Below are 5136 nucleotides of genomic sequence, written 5' to 3' on the forward strand. Positions count from 1 at the left end.
CCTATGCCCCGATGTACTTGTTGTGGGAGGTCCCATCCGGGAGAGTGTTATCGCGCTACGGGCGCCTGCTATCATTGTGGCAGTCAAGATCATATGGTGAGAGAGTGCCCGTATAAGGGTGGTTCAGGTTCAGCCCAGCCTACTGGGTCAGTTGTTGGCTCATCTTCTCCTTCAGTAGCCATGCGCCCCACGGGGCGAGATATGCAGGCACCAGTGAGTCGTGGCAGAGGTCGCGGCGAAGCTTCCAGTTCTGGCGGTCCCTTGAACCGTGTATATGCTTTGACCGGCCGGCAGGACCCTGGAGCGTCAACAAGTGCAGACCCAGGTATATTATTACTCTTTCCTTGAGATATATGTATATGGATAAATCTATACTCTGTTATATTACGTGATCTCCTTCTTCTGGGTATTAGTAAAAATAAGGTAATTTTCAACCAAATAGAACCATTTGAGACAGCTATAAACATACAGATGGGAATGGACATTGAGGATTCAGAAGGGCAAAATGATAATTGTATGGTTTAAACCAGGGTGGGACCCGCTACGAAATCTTTTCGAAAATTTACTAAGACCCCGATCGGCCATAAATTACGTGACAAAGGTCGTGTGGGGCGATCGACACAATTATATTAGCATTAACGCATCAAAACGCATGAAAGTTTCGAGGTTAAGCGTGCTGGGGCCAGAGCAATTCTGGGATGGGTGACCCCCTGGGAAGGATACAAAAATTTTCACAAGTGTAAGTATAAGATATAAATGGAAATATAGGGTAACCCAAAGGAAATTAGAATACGTAGAAGGGGTCTGATCCTAGTCATAATTCTATCTGTTATGCGTTTGCGCCTCTAACTTTGATGAGGCTCTGTCTATTATGCCTCTGTACTTCTGAATCTGATTACGTTTCTGTCTGATATGTCTCTGTACGTTCGACTCTGATTACGAATCTGTCTGATACATCTCTGTACGTCTAACTCTGATCACGGATCTGCCTGACATACTTCCATACGTCTAACTCTGACTACGGATCTGTCCGACATAGTTCAGTACATCTGACTCTGATTACGGATTTGTCCGATATGCTTCTGTGCATCTAGCTCTAGTTATGGATATGTTTGATATGATGTGGGAGTATGATAACGTTGTTGTTAGAACCGGTATTTTTGTACAGTGGAATAATCTGGATTTATTATGATAAGTTAAGGACAAAAAACAAAAATATTATTTCGGGATACAAAGTCGGGATTCTTGACCTTGATTTTATTTTGAGATATAAGTTATATATGAAATTATTGGCATTGAAAACCTAGGGAAAATTGGGACCACAATTCATAAAATTGGAATTTAAAATGTGGTGCCAAAAATGCCATGGGGGCCGTGTGAATTAAAAAGGGGTCCCACACATTGTGTGACCAATTTTAATTGGTCCAACACATTGTGTGGACCCAAGGCAATGCGGATATTTTGTGAACCACTTAAAAGATGAAGACCAAGTCTTCATTCCTCATTTATTCACTTCATCACTTAGCACAAAACAAGAAAATAGAGAGTTCCCAACCCCCACTGTTTTCGGCCCAACCTTAGGAAAACCAAATCAAATTCTAGCTTTCCAAAAATTATTTCCTTGGTGTTAACCCACTATATTGAGGTCCCTAAGTAGCGTGGAAGAGTTGTTCGGGTTATCCAACCATTAGTTGTACCCATTTGCAAACCCTAACTATTTGGTGGATTGAAGAAGAAAGGTATGTTTTGCTCTTGTTTTTGTGTTGTGAACATTTATTCATGTTATGGTATGTTAATAGGGATGGAAATCATGAAATATAGTATGATTGGAAGTGGGTTGTGTGATGGGTGTTCTAGCCGTGTATATGGGTGTGACAAATGGAATTGATGAATTAATTCTATATTATGTTAGATTGGTATCGAGTGGGGAAAAGAATAAAAATCATCGATACATGTATATGTGTAGTGTAGCCGTGTTTATAGCCTCCAAATTGTAGCAAAGAAGGAATAAATCTCGCTTAGCGTCGTAATGGTTATGGTGATGACTTGTAGGTTAGAAATGAGAATTTAATGTCCCAAATTGACATAGTAAGCGTTGCGGACTGATTTGGAGAACTTTGTGCATTGAATAAAATTTGTATATATAAGAATCATTAACATGTGTATGTGTGTGGCGCGGGCGAATGTGAGTTTTATAATGTGTCGAAGATCGTAATACTATCGCTTAGTATTTTAGTTATCGTCGAAACGAATTCTAGTTGGAAATAAGTGTTTAAGTGGCTCAAGATTGATGTTGAGAAATTGTGGGCTGTTTTGAGGCTAGTTGTGCGTTTGACGTAAATTGTATATTTTATGAAAATCATATCGTTATATTGTGGATTGTGGTACAAAACATGACTTGAAAATGAGGAATGGAAAAAGGGGACTGTTTTCGGCCAAACAGTGGAAAACTTTTCGGGTCGTTGGAAATATTATGTGGATTGTTTAGAATGTCCTAGAATATTGTGGTAAAGACTCGGGTGGATAATTAAATGTGTGAGCGATGTGGTGGCTTGAATGTGAGCCGTTGAATTGAATATTTGGAAAGTTGTCGAATGATGAAAAAGAGAGCTATTAATGTTATTTTGTCTTCCGAATTTATTATTGATGTTGTTAGGTTGGTTGTTGTTGTTGTTGTTGATTGATACGGCCGAGTTAAATTCTCGGGGTAGCCTATTTACAGGGGAAATGCTGCCCAAATTTCTGTAGAATTAAGGGCGAAATTGGAATTTAATGCCCAAAGAGTCTTTAGCTAATGTTTGGCATTTTATGGCTTATTTTTAGATCGTGGGCAGCCCGAATCATAGTTTGGACTTAGCTTGAGTTGGATCATATTGGAGAGCGTTTGAGGTATGTAAAGCAACCTTCCTTCTTTTGGCATGCCTTAGTTTCACATAGGCTAGATTAGAGCTTTAAGGGAATTCCAAATTCGAGATCCGAGCATGTTATGATCCATATATATATTCTTTGGCACTCTTATGTATGTTTTTATGAAATATGAACCATGATGTATTTGAAGTAATCGCTTTCCGAAATCCACATAGAAAATGTTCACTTTAAGGAATTTTGTAATCTCTGAATGCCATATTTTTCGCATAGAGGCTCGGATCGCTCCAATAATTTTTATAGGATTTTGCTTGATGTATAATGGGTATGTTTTTCATAGGCGGGCTCAGTTCGGGTCTATACTCGTCCGTGGGTCCCGCGACGCCCTTTATGTAAATTCGACAACTTTGAATCAAAAAGTGATAATTATTATTCCGATTTCGAATATGACTATTTTACTTATACTTCGGATTTATAATAATGATTTTATGCATATGATTCCTCACTACTCCGCTCGTGCCTACTATGATATCGTTCGCCGGTTCCCGGGCCGGTTCTGTTGTCGTGCGCTTTGTGATACATTCCGGTGTTATGCTGTGATTATGGTTCACCGTGCTCCTTGCTCGAGGGCCGGGTTCCACTTATGTTTGGCGTTATGCTGTGTTGTGATGTGTGACGGGGATTCGGAGATTTGAAACTTTCTGGTGTTATGCTGTGTTGTGGCGCCATCGACAGGCGGGCGACCACATTTTCCTGTGCCCTATGCATAATTTATACTTTGGAAATAAACATTTTGATATTTTTTTATATGTATTATTTTCTATATATCTGATTCGATTATTGTTCAGATTTATTTCTGTACCTTCTGCTTTGCATACTCAGTACATATTTCGTACTGACCCCCTTCTCCGGGGGCTGCGTTTCATGCCCGCAGGTACGGACGCACAGCCTGGTGATCCACCTGTTTAGGACACCCTTTCTGCTATTCGGAGTGCTCCTCTCTTTCCGGAGCTTATACTTTTGGTATATATATTTTTATTAGTGCATTTGTATATATTCGTTCATGGGTACGGCGGGGCCCTGTCCTGTCATATGATTCTGTCGGTCTGTTTAGAGGTCTGTGGACATGTTTGTGGGTTAGGGTCTTTCTGTATGGATGTATGTACATGTTGTTTGGGCGATCCCATACGCCGAGGCGGCCGGTCCGCATATGTTGTTTGGGCGATCCTATACGCCGAGGCGGCCGGTCCGCATATGTTTATATATTGCTTTGTTAGCCTTGTGTGGCTTTTGTTGGTATTTTCTGCGTGCAGGGTATATTGGATAGTCCGTAAAACAAAGGAAACTCTGCCGAAATTTTTCTGGAAATTACCTAAATTTGAAATAAAGCCTTGTCGGCTTCCGCCATATACTAGAATGAGTTAATAGAATTTGAGATAATATTTGATAGATGGGTTCGGGTGCCCAGATCGGGCACTAGTCACGGCCTACGGGGTTGGGTCGTGACAGTTGTAAGGAACCGAGAAGTGTGACAAGAAGTGAAAGGTGTGATGGCTAGACCGAAAAAGAAAGGACAATAGCATTGTTGAATATAGAAGCGAAAGATATGTTAGAAAAGAAAAAGCAGGAGTCGGGAAATGAATGCCCCCATAAGTGAACTGTTTAAATACAAGTACATAGTTGGTAAGAGGACCTCCCCGAAATATGATGAAACTTCATAAGGACAGTCGAACATTCGAGGACGAATGTTTTAAAGGGGGGGAGGATGTTATATCCTGTATTTTCGAACGTCGGATTATTTGTAAGCTGAGGTGGGGCCCACATGTCAAGATTTTTTTTGGGGCATGTGACAAGTTATATGAATCGTATATGTAAAGTTAAACACAACTCGTGAAGGGCCCTGGGGCCAAATCAAAGTGGAAGCCCTCCAAACGAATATTTTTAAGAAAACGTTTTCGGATGACCTGACTTGGAGGGGCGAAAACGGCATTCTATGTTTAGAATTTGGGAAAACTCCCAGAAATAAAAGTTGTAGATAATTGAAATAGCTTTCCAACGGTAGGTCGTGGGCCTATAGGTGACATCGGGATAAGGGGATATGAACGTGTTAAGGAAGAAAGGTCAAGCTGGGCAGTGAAATGGGCCCAACCCGATTCCAATTCGGGTCAGGCCCATTAACCACGCTTTTTAATAGAAAAAATCAGTTTCTCTCCCTCATTTTCAGATCAAGAAGACCTGGAAAACTCTAGAGAAAAAGAGAGAGGAGAGCCT

At 40.8% G+C, this 5136-nt stretch overlaps 1 long non-coding RNA gene across 1 annotated transcript; it reads left to right on the top strand.

Annotated features, from left to right (window-relative positions):
- The first annotated feature begins 1533 nt into the window (after positions 1 to 1533).
- Positions 1534 to 4366, top strand: LOC132602287 (uncharacterized). Its single transcript, XR_009567713.1, has 3 exons — positions 1534 to 1739; positions 2824 to 2889; positions 3800 to 4366. It is a non-coding gene; the product is annotated as an uncharacterized LOC132602287 (long non-coding RNA).
- Positions 4367 to 5136: the final 770 nt, after the last annotated feature.

This window comes from Lycium barbarum, chromosome 7 (assembly GCF_019175385.1).
Source record: "Lycium barbarum isolate Lr01 chromosome 7, ASM1917538v2, whole genome shotgun sequence".
Classification (NCBI taxonomy): Eukaryota; Viridiplantae; Streptophyta; class Magnoliopsida; order Solanales; family Solanaceae; genus Lycium; species Lycium barbarum.